Raw genomic sequence first — 15,998 nt, 5'->3', positions numbered from 1 at the left:
CTCCACCTCCTCCTCCTCCTCCTCCTCCTCTCTGCCCGTGTCTCTGCTGTTTATGATATTAGAACAGAAGAGAGCTGAGCAGAAGTGGAAACTGAACTCTTCATCCCTCTCTCTCTCCATCTCTCTCTCTCTCTCAGACAACAAGAGGAGGGACGGAATAATTAATGCTTTGTGAGTTTGTAATTTGCCGTATTTGCTGTTTTGCATAGTGGACAGGTAATGGATGGATGGGGGTTTTTGCGACCACTGGTGTAATAACTGGCTGAAAAAGGGGCCTTAAGAAGGTGACAGGTAGCAATTTCTAACTCGAGGCTGCAAATTTGAAGCTCACTGAATTTATACTCCATTTGTGGAGCAAAATCAATGTGATGATGCAACCACATTTTTGGCATCCATCTCAATTTGGCGAGCAAGGTTGATGGCGATGTTGATTGATGATACCTGACTTGACTGATAGTCGCGTCACCTGCACTTCTGTTGTCTATTTGTTGTTTTATCCGCCTTTTTATTTTTTTTTTTTTAGTAGCAGTGGCTCCAAAAGAGGCACGCTAATTACCATGTTTGCAACGCAGTGTCACTTCTTTGAAGAGTTTTCTAGCAAATAAGGCAGATTACTTCTAAGAAAATCTACTAAATTAAGTTGCCTTGGAAACAGCAAATTATACAATTAACACTCAGATCATCCTATTGGATGACGTGCGTTTCAGCGTTGAATACAGGATTAAATGGCTTGTTGACATTTTTTCATCTTAATTTACATTTTATTTTTTGTATTTCTTATCATTTTCAGAAGTATATATTTGTTTCTGTTATCTGTATGTTTGTGTGGGAAAAGGATGATTCATCTTTCTCGTATTAATAATAGAGATAACCTGCTGCAACAAATCAAACATTTTCTACACTGCACAAAAATAATAATAATAAGAAAGAGACTTTGAGTTGAGTTGGATAAGGATTTAATTTGCCTATGGGCAAGAGCTGAATGTTTAACCATCATCTGAATGTGTTTATTATTTTGCAGTAATTTGTGGTTCCATTGCAAGTAACATTTTGATCAAGAGAATGAGCCTAGGTGAGCATCCATTCTCCTGAGGCTCTTTATTTGAACTTTCTTCGCTGTCTGAAAAACTATGTTACATCCTTTGGGTTGGGGGTGGGGGGAGGATAATAAGTTGCATTTGTTTAGGAGTTGTTTTTTCCACTTGTAATCACAAGCCTCTAAAGTCATGTTTTGGAACAAAGTAGCCCCACAGCTTACCTAGAAAATGTTTCTTTTTACCGTAAATATGGTCACCACAGCGAAAAAGTAATTTTCTACTGTCTGTGTTCAAGGGATTCAATTTTCCTCTTGAAGAATTATATTTGCTATATAGATATAATAGCTTTCTTCTCAAAGACTGATTATAGCGTTGGTATTTTCACAATTTATAGGCTTACCATCCTCCACTTCACACATGTGCAAACCATATAAATCAATGTAGTGTAGCGTAGTTTATCGTGCATTTGGCTTTGATGTCATATGTGCTTACTGCACATCATATGCTCTGCACATATACTGCATATCAGTTATGACGAGGTGTCCCTATTGAGTGTGCACCGAATAATCCCTTATGCATCTTGCATCTTTGAGAGTAGTGAACTCGTCTTGAAACAGAATAAGACCCGGAGCAAAGAGCCATCATCATTAGTCATCAACAACAGCACATGGCCCCTCAAAGCGCAGTGCTGTGAAAGTTTCTCTCTGAATCACTGCAGCCTTCAGCTGCTCTGTCCCAGTCCCAAATCTCTGTGGGCAAAATGCTTTCAGATACTTAATATAATGCAACAGAAACCCTGCAACCCAAGCAAATCTCTGCAGTATTGGTTCAGCTTTGGTAGTTTATGTGATATACATGTGAATAGGAATTCATCTTACACACCTGAAATTGAATACAGAAAGACTAGTTTTGTACTTTAAATGGAATACATGGATTTTTTTTTTGTTTGTTTGTTTTTTTGGGGGTTTATTTGGGGGGGGTGTTTACGCTTTATTTTACAGGTCCCTTAATTTTGAGTAATTTGCAGGTATTTAACAGTTATTTTTTAGGATATTTTACAGAGATTGTGGTGCAATTTGGTACATATTATAAGAAAAACAAAAAAAAGTTGGTTAGTTGTTAACTTGGTTTAGTTGGTAAGTATCCACTCATATTTGGGTTCATACGTAGTTGTTAATTTGCAGCATTTCTCAATAAATTAGACTCTACCTGATAATTCTTTAACTGACAGAAAATACTTAGTTTTCGGTGTGTAGTTTTGTGTGTCAAATGATATACAGTATTAGCATATTATTTCTTAGGACATTTGTTTGAAAGGGTTATGTGATTTGATTGTATATGGGAAATGTGCTCATTACAGTGTTTTTAAGAAACAACCTTATCATGCTAATATGTAGTTTTACACACAAAACTACACACTGAAAACTACGTATTTTCTGTCAATCAAAGATTTGTCAAGAGTCACCTTTATTAAGAATTTTTGGACCCAAACCTAAATATGAACCCGAATATAATGAATCCACACCAACCTCAATTTGCACCACCCTCTCTGTAAAAAAACTGTTAAATGTGTGCAAATTACTCAAAAAAATTGTTTACTTAACATTTCCTGAGGAAATGACGCCTGTCAAAAGGACCTGTTAAATAAAGTGTTGCCTTTTTTATTATTTTTTTTACTTGTGCATTGCTGCTTTCTTAATTATTCATAATTCTGTAATTCCATGCTTTCATTTAGATTGTATTATCATTTTTATGGCCCACAAAAGGCTTACATTGCACAGTCCCTACAACTTTATGCTTAAGTTATACAATCCCAGGCACTCTATGAAGGCAGATGTCATCTGTTTTGACCTGTGCTGAACATTCAATTATTACCATGATTGTTAAGGTCTAAGTACAGTAAGACCGCAAGTCACCTCCCTTGAGATTTGTTTTCATACTAAATCTGTCATCCACTTGAGTTTAAATTGTGTTCTGTTCCCCAGCCACATCCTTCCTAGAAACACAGGCGTGGGGTCATTTTTGGTCTAACATGGCTGTTAGGTGGTTTAACATGGCTGTTTTTTTTATCTGTGTTTTACATGACATTTTGGACTATGAATATTGAGGGAGAGCAGCTGAAGAAAAGAACTCCTCTTCATCTCTCCCTTATTGCTATTCAAGCTTCTTTAGTCCAAGATTAGTTCATAGAAGACTTAGTTACTCTTCAGAAAAAGATATTTTTCCCTTGGCTCAGAGGAGAAGCAGCTGAATACAGCAAAAGTTGAAGGCTAGTTGAATCTCAGTCAGTCATTAGTGTCTTGTGTGTGACATTTCTGAACTTTGTGTGATGTTCCATTAATAACTTGAACTAAAAGGGTTTTCTTGCCAGGATTTTCTTCCCCACATAGCAACCACTTAACATGGCAGGAATGCATCTTCAAACAATCTGATTGCTGCTCTGTAATTATGCATTATATAACCCGTGTTACGGAACCATGCACGCATGGCCAAGTGTGGCTTAAACAAAATCACACTATTGTGCTCAATATACAGTATACTTGACACCCCATGCTGGGAGAGGCTGCAGCCCCCTGACCTAAAAGAATAAAACTGTATAGAAAATAGATAGATGAATGAATATAGCATACTGGACACTTGCATACGTCTTTTGTTATCCTTTCATAATAGAAAGAACAAAGTAAATACATGCTTCTATTCCTGACATATGAGGTCAGGTCAAGTTTGCGTAAGGTTCAAACTCAGTCTGGTTGTTGCTGAGCTACTAGCTAAAGGGCGTAAGCATTTTAAAGAATAGTGTCTGATAACATTTTGTACATTTGGTAATTGGTTACATTAGCTTTTCAATATGTCGAACTTGTTTCATCAGGTGATATCTCCTCAAGAAGTTCTCTTTTCTTATGGGGGATGAAGTATTGTTACAGACATGTTTGTGGTTCTTATTGTCACTAGCATGCTAACATGCTCACAATGATGATGCAAACACGCTATGTGTTAGCATATTAACATTTGCTAATTAACACAAAACACAAAGTACATCTGAAGCAGATGGCTATGTCATTAAGGTTTTGCAAGTGTTAAACCAAAGAATTGGACAAATTGAAGTTTTGACCTGGTGATGGCACTAGATGGAATGGTAAGGGATTACCAAAATTATTACAATTCATCCTGAGAGCCAAACTAAGTTTTGCAGAAATCCATTCAATAGTTGTTGAGACATCTCAAAACCACAAATGTAAACCAATATGGTGGTACCAGAGGAAAAGTCAGAGAATCACCGAAGACATTAGGGTACACAATTTAGGGGCCATGATTACTGTACAAAATTTCATTGTTATCCATCTAATGGTTGTTGAAATATTTCAGTCTGGACCAAAGTGGTGAACTGACCAACTGACCGACATTTCAGTGTTTTCAAAATACTGAGGCTAGACAAGAATTATCATTATGTTAGGTTTTCATGCGTGAGCAAATACCAGTTTACTCTCTGCCACAACAGCATGTTCGTTAACTGTCATTCATGCTAAATGAAGGAACTTCCTAGTAATTGAGAGAGCAGACGTAACTTGCATGTTCTTCAAAACAAACTATTCTAAAATTAGATATGTGAGCAAACTGAAAATATGCAGGCATATTTGTGGAGGCATACCTGCCATTTTTCAATTCAATTTCATCCGGATCACACTGCCAGCCTGATAGAGCCACAGTGTTAGGGAAGTTGGATCAATGAATAACTGTCAACTGTCAAGTCTAGACCTGTCCTTACTTTAAAATGGTGCATTAACAACATTTTGCATTATAGATCACAGGAAATTTAACCAATTTCAGGCAGGAGAGTCTACCGACTCGGATCAAAGTCACTAAAGCACATATTTATGCTCCTCAACACATTTCTATTGAGCCTTCTTAGTCTGCTTTCTCTTTATTTTTACTCTTATATGTCTCAAAACTAGGAAGGTCATTAAGAAATTGTTTTTTTTATTTCAATGGTCTATGTGACTGCTTGAAATTTTTAAAAAATCAGCTGACCTGTTCATACAACAAGGCCAGATTAAATAACGGTTCTGAGTCATTTCAGAACCTTTCAAACAATTTCAAAACTAAGTGCAGTTACATTTCTTCCAAGAGGCCCTTTTATTAGCTCTCCCTCTCACCAGTTAACTGAGCCATGTCCATGGGTGCAAAGCAGTGCTGCAACCTCACTGCTTCTCCAGGGTCAAGAGCTCTCTCCCTGGCTAAATTAGATCAGAAATTCTGATCACTCACTCCAATTATTTCAATGAACACTGAGTCACATCAGTGCGAGCAGCTAGCAAAAAGCCTGTGTGCCATTCAATTTGGTGAAACTAAAAGGGAGAGCACGGTGGATAGCAGAAGACTGATCTTCTTGTTATTTTCATGCGTTTTACATCCCATTCATATGTACATCTGAGTCTTAGTTGGTTCATCTGCCTAGCAACAGCTTCTGTGCATACATTGCTGAATTATAGACACAAAACAACACAAGTGCTATCCAAAAAGAATTTAGTTGCACAAATTAGCTTAAAATGATGAGTATTTTGTTTATTTTTCTAATATTTTCATGTATGGGGTGTAATGAGGGTTGTAGCCTTTAGGGGACGCTAGCAGATCTGTAGACTATTTGACTTGTTTACTGTATAATCCAGTGACATGAGTCAAAACTACAGATTTGTGGTTTACCATATATTGTAGACTGACACCGTAGATAATGAATCCAGGGTTAAACGGGAGTATTCTTTCCTGGGCGGTTTACACTTGTTTGCTTCTGTTTGGTACTTCTCTGGGAACACTGAAGTAGTTCAATGAGGCGTCATTACTGTCAGCTCATAGTATGTGTTCTGATTGTAAGCCGTTCGTCCTTACACAAACCCACTGAGCAAACACTGAACAAAAAGCCAATGCAAAAGTGAGTCATCTGAACCAAAATAACACTGTAACAATTCAGTGAAAAAATCCTCTAAGATACTGTGAATGCGATCACAGAGCATGGACAAAGGGAGATGTCATGTTGGCTTGTGAAGTGATAACTCCAGCTTTCAAAACGTGTTGTAGAGCAAAATTATGTTTGTGACAATCCAGTCACATGACAGGGTAATTAAAGGAAGGAGGAAAGTGTTTAAGTGAATATGTGAATCTCAAAAGCCTCCAGGTTGGTATTCTATTTCGGTGCTGGTGGGGTTTTCATGAGGAGGGCGGTTGATACTCAAACAGGCAGTGGCTCATAATACGCATTGGCACGTTGGTACACAATGGCTTTGAAAATGAAACTGTCAGGCTGAGGTAGTGTGTCGATCAGTGGAAGAGAGCTTGAGTATTTCTGACTAGTCTCATCTGGTTTCTCTCCCTCTCTATCTTCCTCTCTGCCAAGCTACCCCAGCCCCCACCCCCACCATCCCCACCACCCCCCTCCTCCTCAGACAGACATATTCTCATCTGCAGTCTCACTGCATTGTGTTGTGCAAGCTATAAGCTGAGGCTGCCTCAGTGTCTCTGTGGACTTTTCTCTTTTGACTTGGCCTCTATTTTTCTTTTCTCGCATAGCTGCCGCTGCTCTGTCGGGCCATGTCAAGAAGCTGGCCAGTACTTCATTAGGCTACAGAGCAGTCCGCAGACCTCCATGGTCTGTTAATGTTGTGTGAAAGCCTTTAACTTCTTGTGATAATGCTGCATTTCGGCATGTGTTGCTAGTTTCATATCAGTGGAGTCTATTGTGCATTTGGTCTTTTGATGTTATTATTTGACAATGTAATGACCCTTCCTGTAAGCCCCATCTAACTTAGTTACTGTTGCTATGCCTGTTGATCCTTCCATTCTAACAACACAACACAACTTACAATGATGATGGCAATAGTTTTATGACTTGAAATTCGTAATTATTTCTAAAACAATGGGTCCAACATTTCAGACAGGTAGAGAAAAACAGTTTTCTGGCTGAAAAGACATCTGTCTTGATCAGATTTTATCACCATCATTAACATTAGCTCCTAGCATTATGAGTTGGTTGACAATGTCTTTGTCTTACTCGTTTTAAAAAGATTTTAAACATGCCCTTGATGGATACATGATATCATATATGTAAAAATCCTAAAACAGGAAGGCTAAGAGGCTAAAACTACATGTCCCAGGCAAAAAGTTAGAATCCTCACCAGTTGGTGACCCATGTTGAAAACATGGAAATAAAGAAGCAACATGTTTCTTATCTTGCAGGATTGGAAAATAAAAAAATGTTATTTCACTCCAATATGACCCTGCTTTGATGCTTTCGAAATTAAAGAAATTAACAAGCAACGCAGGGATTAGATGTATGCTTTATTGTTCATATTTTCAAGCAATATATTTTACTCTTACAAGAAAAAGGTTTGGTAATAAGGATTAATTGGTTAATTTGGCAAAATAATTCTATCTTTGGTAATGACTTTGGTTGGGGTTTCTGCAGTGTTAGCATTTTCATCACCTGTAACGCCACAAAATAAAGTATTTAGCTATTGATAAGTTCCATAGCCTTGGAGTTAAAGTCACTATTATGTTAGTATGCTAGTTTGCTGGCCATGCTACTTGTGTTACTTTGCTTGTGTACTTGATTTTGGAGAGTGTAAAAAAAAAAGACACCACCCTACAAAAAATAATACGTCAAGTATCATTCTTGATCATTCTTACTAGAACCCCATGCACACAGGTTACACATGTGGAGCTGTCTGGGGGAAGGGATCAACAAACTTTCAATTCGGAAAGTCCAGTGAAAATTAAAATATTTCTGATTTTTATATACATATATTCAAATATAACCTGAATTTGTTATATACATGCCAGAGGCATGCATTAAGCAAACATATGCACAACTAAATGTAGCACTAAAGCTGATATTTTGCATCCAGGTATGAGGAGGCATTAAACCAGCATCCAGATCTGTGATGGTATTAAACCCTTTACCACAGTATAGTAGTACAGTATACTGGTAGACTATACCTACAGATCCTAGAAAACCTTCCATTGGCCTTTTCAAACAAACTACGCCTTTAAAGAGACTTGTAAGCCTGCCTGCACAGCTGTGTGATCCTGATCCGATCCATCGAGCGCGAAGAGGAAGCTGTGTGATTGTGGAACGGGCTCCATCCATTCCCACCCTGACCGCAGACACGCAGGTTACAGTGTCCCTGTCTGCCTTATCTCCTGGAGCACCGGCTCGGCTTCAGACCCACGGCTCCGGCCCAGCCCCTTCTCAAGATAAAGCCCGAAATAGACCACTCTCGCTGACAGCAAGGCAGCGCTAGATAAGACTGTTGTGTCCACAGCTTTGAGCTAGAAATGGGTGGAGGAGGGAGGGGAGGAAAGGGACGGCGTTCACGAGAGAGAGTGAGACAGTAAGCAAAATGTTGTTGTGGTGAATGTGTGGTGTTGATATGGTTTTGTGCTTGCCCTTTGACCCTCTTATTCAGCCACAGATAAGAAGAGTTATGGATGTAGGAATGCACAAATCTGTTTTTCCCGCCTTTTTTTCTCACAGTTGAGGCCATCGATTGTGCTTATTGACCCATGTAGTTGAAGCTTGAGCCAATTTGGTCGTCATGGCTTACAGCGATAAGAAAATTACCTTGCACCGTGTGCGCATCTACGTGTGCGCATGCATGGTGCGCAGCCGCGTGTGTGCACGCCGCTGAATGTTTATGCATGCTCGCCTATAACATATTCAGCCCCTGCCAGATGGCAAACTGCAAAAGTGCATCTAAAAAGGTTTTCCTCCATTGGCATGCAGAAGCCAATCAATAGCTGTGTGTCTTAGTAAATTAGATCATGTAGACAAGAGGCAGTAGTCAGCAGAGCCAACCCAAAGTAACCCCTTGCCTGGTTAGTTCATTCTCCATTAGACAACGGCCTGGAGTAATTGAATTGGCCTGTACAAGCTCAGGGTTTCTCCTTTTCGCCTTTGACAGCATATATTCAGGTCTGATAAGTTTATATCCCAGCCAAGAGTCACTGTATAAGTATATTTTTATGTGTCCAGAGATAGTGTAGTGGTTAAAAGACTTACATCTGGACCCACATCTTATCTGAAGCTTCTCTCCTGCACACTATCTCTACTGTGTCAACTCTATGAGGAGGGGCCTGAACACTATGTATGTAGTATGTAGTGTATATCTGAATACAACCGTATATTGCAAGAAAAATAATAACCATAAACTCCCATCCCTAAAACCCTTTATTCATATTTGAAATGACAGACCTCTAGCTCTCTGGGCTGCCAGATTTAATAAGACGTGTCTGTCTTGTCTTGTTATTTGGGGGTAAATAAGTCGTAGTGGCAATGATGAGATGCAAGCTAATTATCCGCTCCGAGCCAGTCAATGACAAAGCCAAACTTCAATATAGAGAGAGCTTGGGAGACACAGAGAGAAAGCGGGGGAAGAGAGAGAGAAAAGGAAACACTTCCTCGTATAGAAAATTAGCATATCAAGGATTTTTTTTTAAGGGGATTGCTGATGAAGAGTTTGGGGGCTTCTCCGTTCACATAGTTATACACTAATATTAAGCATTCAAAGCATAGAGGCTAATTAGGACACCATTAATATCCCCCTGTCTGCCACCCCCCCTCCCCCCACCTCCAGCCTCATTATTCCATAACTTCTGTATCTGTTTCTGGCAAAAATACCATTTATCACTTTTTGTATCTATTACTGCAGTTACTCTATATTGGAATACTCACATTTACATAATTGCAGACATACAGGACCAGCACAGGCTTGATACCACCAGCTGTATTCCACAACCTGTATCGCTGCATTATGGTATGTCTGCTTCTCATGGTTTTATTTCTCTTTTTATTTATTTATCTTTGTTTGTTTATCTGTTTATAGATGCTTGTTTCTTTTTTTTACACAGTTAAGCAGATTTACACCTCTTAGTAGGACAGTATAAATATAGTCCATGCTGAGCAACTCGATTAGAACGGTGGTGAGCTCTTTTCTCATCTTCTTTCCTCAGCTCAGATTTTTTTCAAAGTTGCTATGAGATTCAAACGGCCAACTTTTCAGTCATGACCGCATGCAATGTTTATTTTTTCCACTCGTACACGAGGCCTCTGTGCTTGTAGTTGCACTGAGGTAGGGTCGATGCTTGCTCGGATGGAAAACAAGTGAATGTTTCATTAGGAGAGAGCATGATGAAGTATTCAGACTTTTTTTTTTGTGGGCAGCAGCTGTTAGAGAACCACTGTAAGTATGCTTTTCATAGTCTGGCACGGAAGCTGCATTACAGCTTTATATTTCAATCTTTAGTTTGACTCCTCAGAGCCTCGGTCTTTGTAATATGGAGAGTCGCTCCATATTATTTCTGAATATTAAAGTTACCTGCTATCGTTAGAGTTTGAAAGTGGCTTTAATTACTAAAAAAGAATCCATCCATCCATCCAAGAATCACTGCATTTTTAATAGCAATCGTAGAGTCGTTTTAACCCAAGACACATGAATCAGGTGGCTTATTTCTAACTGTTATCGTCACACAGTGGAAATGTCCATCATGCAGGAAACAACAAACAATTGGAACAACAAAAACTGCTGTCTCAGCAGGCAAACCAGGGAAAGTATAAGCTGAGTACTTTCCTTCAGCGACTGCGAGTGTCGTTCTGCGACAAAAACATCCAGTGGTGTATGTGGCCATAATCCCATGTGACATGGGCAGTCAAGGAGAAGGGATTGGAGGACTTGGAGGAAAAGACAGAGGATGGCAACCCTGAGAGAGAGAGGGAGAGAGAGAAAGACAGAAAAAGAAAGAGAGACTTCCCCTGTCTGTGCCTTGCAGAAAGTCACTTGTGTCGGATTCACTAATGTTCCCATTTATATCTCCTTTTAAAAAGCCTCTGAAAAGATGTTGGGGGGACCCCATGCGCCTGAGTCAAGGTGAGCTGCGACTCCCCTCTTTGTTTTAGTACTTCTCAAAATTCATTGAATTGATTCTCTTTATGTTATCCACTTTGTTCAGTGGCAAGCTACTACCTGAACTTGTAGAGCAAGTTGGCCAAACACATATTAAAGCTGAGCACCGCAAGGGAACACAGCTAATACTGGAGAATCTCTCTGTCAGAGAGGGGCTGCGTGGGAGTTTGGTTTATCACGTCTGGGAAAGTGGTTCAGTGTGTTCAGACGGCAAAGTGTGATGATGAAGCTGTGGTAGCTTGAGGTCAGAATATGCACGTACAGTATCGTTTGTAATCCTTTCCCACATTTCCCTGAAGCCCAGCTGTCATACTGTGCATGACATCAAGTAACTGTGGTATGTCAGAGGTGAATTTGTTACCAAAAACATAGCTTTTCAAGGAAACAATTACCTTACTATGTATTGTAGATCAAAGTCAATGAAAAACAATTATCTTATTATTGATAAAAAAAATAGTGATGGTATCTTAAACGACAGAATGACAAAAACTGATGTTTGTATACTGCTTTACTTCTGCTGCATTGCAGTATCTACTTATCCATCTTTCTCTCCTTCTCACCTCCCATCTTTCTGCCCTCTATCCTTTGGAATCTCTCGCTGTCATCCTTTATACCCAAGCCGCTCCTTTGTTTATCCCTCCATCTCTCCCTGTCCCTCTCTCCCTCCATTTCTCTTTGATAATGGTGGCCTCAGCGCGGGAATCTGCCGCCATCCATTCCAAGCAGCAGATAATGGATTGAGTGCTGGACCTGATCTGGCTATGGATGAGCCAGCCTGTAGGTGTCTGAGTGGGCGTTCAAATGGATTCTGAGAAGCTTGCCTAGAATAACACACTTTGTCACCACGAGCTTTGTCTTCACAGATCTTCCGTGTTCGCTGTCAGCGCCGTCACACCACCCCGCCCTATCCCTTCCTTCAAAGACAAAAAAACTCTTTAAAAGAAGACAGTGGCGTGCCGGAATTTTGGTGTCTGGCTGGTTAAGGGACATTTTGATATTGTCAGGATGCTTCTCCTTAGCACTCCATAATCCCAGCAATGTTGTAAATTGCTTTACTTCTACAAAGTAGAACAAAACAAAAGGACAAAAGAAGAGGATCAAGAGGATTGTAGAACTGTTGCTACTAATACTAAAAATCATAAATTGTCCAAACAAGTATGTTCTCAGTGGTGATTTTGGCACGTTGTGCTCCAAGCGGTTGTGTGCCGTCACTGAGGAGCAGAGTAAATGACTCTAAAAACCACAGGGATGTTGCAATCTCCACAGAGTCCTTGCAAATACCTGGAATCCAATACAAACCAACATCTGGTAATGAATTATGGATGGAGATGAAATGCATGTACTCGGCCTGTCTCTCTACAGGGGATGTTATTTACAGTCTCATACAAATATGCTTCCTATCATGGCTAGTGAAATGTGTTGCATGACATGTGTGGCATTGTATGCTTTGATATACGGTAATGAATTATTCTGAAGGCATAAAATACACAAAGTGAGATGATACGTTCTGGAGGAATATTTTTCATCACATCTTAACATTTATGAAACTTTTAATGCATCTCTTTCTTTGAATATAATTCCATACGTTTATTTCCTATGAAATTTATTTATTTTTATGCCACAGGAGACCAAGTAATTAAAATGAGTTTATCTGTTGGAATAACCTTTATTGCCAGCAAAATATGGCCTAACGCCAGATGGAGAAATCTGTTTGTGAATACTTGTGTAGATATGTGTGCACGCATGCATGCCCGCATGTTTACGTATTTGCATATGAGTGTAAAAGCTGGCGGTGATTCCGATCTGTGTGAGTGTGCACATGCATGTGCCAACGTATGTGTGTGTGAGAGATGATGGAAGCACGGTGATTGTGCCTGGAGGCAGCAGCAACCCCATTGTGGGGGGTGAACACAAGGCCAGACACCTGTTTTTCCCAAAATGAATTATGAAACGAAGCCAAGCGCGTGTTATTCTCCACACAACTGACAACAGAGGCTGAGGCCAAAGACCTGAGGAGAGACAGAATGAGGCTGGCATTACAGAAAGTGCTAAACAATAAGATATCCAGCATTAAGAAAGCATGAAGGTTATGAGTCCTTGTTAACTTTAATAGGCTCTCTTATAATGGAGAATGGAATTCTAATAGACTTTTGTATCGTCTGCTTTGTTTTGTGGCTGATGCAAGTCAATTAAAATTGCTGGAGAGAGCCATTTATATTGTAACATGCCGTAAGGCCACAAAGACTCACATAGCTTGTAGACTTAACACAAGCAGTCTTCAGGCAACTGGTACATTTCAGTCTCAAGAAATGGCCACAAGAGCCAGCCAGGTGCTTCACCATACCCCTGATCAACTCAACAATAAAGCAATGTTGTTTAAGACCACCTCTTAGCGTATTCTGTCATAGTGATGTGATTGGCTGAACAGCTCACAGTACACTACCCCCTTCTAAGACTGAACATCCAATAAAACACTTCATAAAAAAACACTTTGTACAACATGTACTAAAGTAAAACACTTCATAAAAAAACCCTTGGTATGACATTTTTGTAGTAAAAATAAAAGGCAAAGTAACATCACTTTATCTCCCCTAACTGTACAGTACATACGGAGAAAAGACCCATGCCGTTTACGGTACATATCACATCCTAAAATCTTCTTGCCAAATTGGTCTTCTGACAGTTCTCTGTGGCCTAGCCACTTGGCTCCTGGTAGAGTCATCAATGTCTGCACTTACAGGTAAGATGGGAGACTCATCAGAAGTCTCTGCTCCCATTGTCTCTTTTTCTGCACCCTGTTGGTCTATGTGTCCAGTTCCCAGCTCCCCAGGGTACACATGTTCATCTCCTGTTGGTAACTCTCTCTCATTTACCACAGGCTTTCCCCAAAGTGGCAACCTGGTGTGCTTCCCTTGAGCGCCTTGTCTCCTGTTATTGTCATTGTGTACAACAGCTTTATGAGGGCAATCACATTGTTCTACTTCATATACTACATCTGACAGTTTTCTCACTATCCTGAAAGGACCTTTTAACTTCTTCCTTAGACCTGACAATTTCTGATAATTACAAAGCCATACATACTTATTTTCCTCATATATTTGAGGGGTTATCTTCAGATCAAAATACTCTTTCTGTTTACCCGTGGCCCTTTTGTGATTTTTCTTTACAGCCTTCCTCACCATGCTTAAATAGCCCTGTATATTGTGTACATATTCAATCACATATTGCGTTTTGTGTTCCCATGACTACATCCACAGGTAAGGTAATTTCAGTACCAAACAGCACCTTGTGAGGTGTAAACCCCCTGGAGGACTGGACGCCGCTTCTGTATGCCATCACTACATATGAGCATTTCATCCCAGTTGCTTTGATTATCTTACACAAAAACTGATAGTATGCTGATTAAGGTTTTATCCATCCTCTCCACTAAACCCTCCAGTTGAGGATTATAGGGAGTGTTTTTTGTATTATTCATTTGTAACAAATTGCACATTTCCTTAAAGAGATTTGATTTAAATGTTTTTCCCTGATCACTATGAACTGTGCAAGGAACCTCCAACCTCAACACAAATTCCTCCACCACTTTTTTTGCTACTGTCCCAGCCTCTTGGTTAGGTATGGCATAAGATTCTGACCATCTAGAGAAATAGTCTGCTACGACCATTATTTACTTATTACCTCACACAGTAGTGGGGAAGGGGCACATTAAATCTACAGCAATCCTTTCAAATGGGCAGCCTGTGACAGAACTTGTTATAGGTGCTCTATGGGAGGGTCCTTTCACTTTGTAAGCAGCGCATGCCACACATGTCTTACACCACTGTTTAATGGATCTCTGCCAGCCCAGCCAGTAAAATCCTTTGTCTGTGAGTTTTTCTATTCCTAAATGGCCAGCCATTTTGTCATTGTGCATAAAGGTTAGTATCTCATTTACCAGTTCATCAGGGACCACCCCCCTCCACATAGTTTCACCTGTCTCATAGTTTTGACTCTCTAGGCATAGTAATCCATTAGTTACTTTTAATGCACCCCATACCTGCCTGGAATGCCTGAAATTTGACTCTGAAAGTAAAATTTCATCCCTAACAGATAGTGTCTGAAATATTTAAGAAATACAATCACTGCCAGCAGTTCTTTCTTAGTCGTTGAGTATGTCTTTTCTTGTTTTGACAGGGCACGACTAGCATACACTACTACTCTCTCGCCACTGTCATGTTTTTGTGATAGGACAGCCCCAATACCGGTGTCACAAACGTTAGTAGTTCAGTTCATTGAAAGCCACCTCACATGATGCAGTTGAATGAAATGTTTTCCCGTTGTCTGTCAACCCATACAGTGGCTCAGCTGTCTGTACAAAGTTGGGTATAAATCTTTTGTAGTACAATGCGAGTCCATAAAAAACTCATAGCCTCTGTCACTGAATTAAGAGTAAGCCATGATCTAATACTCTCTGTCTTGGGGGGGTCAGTAGAGATTCCCTCTGCTGAAATGATATGTCCTAGTTAGCTCACCTGTGACCTGAACAGGTGGTATTTAGCTGGCTTCACTTTAAGGCCTGTCTGTTGCAAACTGCTAAGGAACCGTTCCAACTGTGTCACCTGGTCCTGAAAAGAGCGGCCTACCACTATTATATCATCAAGGTACACCAAGTATGTTGTCCATTGCATGTCAGCCAACACCAATTGCATGAGGCATTGAAAAGTACTCGGTGCATTTCACAATCCAAAACCCATGACATTGAACTCAAAAAGCCCCCTTTTGGTCAGAAATGCTGTCTTGTCATGGTCATCAGGATGCATATCCACTTGCCAGTACCCACTGGCCAGGTCCAAAGTGGAAAATCATTTGGCCCCAGCCAGTGAGTCTAGTATCTCATCTGTCCTGGGAAGTGAGTATGTATCCTTCACAGTGTTTTCATTTGGCTGTAATCCACACAGAATCTCACTATATTATCTTTCTTTCTCACTAGCACCACAGGTGCCATCCATGAAATGGTAGACGGCTGAATGAT

This window comes from Thunnus maccoyii, chromosome 23, assembly GCF_910596095.1.
Source record: "Thunnus maccoyii chromosome 23, fThuMac1.1, whole genome shotgun sequence".
NCBI classification, from domain to species: domain Eukaryota; kingdom Metazoa; phylum Chordata; class Actinopteri; order Scombriformes; family Scombridae; genus Thunnus; species Thunnus maccoyii.
The sequence above is the reverse complement of the archived record's forward strand: the minus strand, read 5'-3'. Positions refer to the sequence as shown.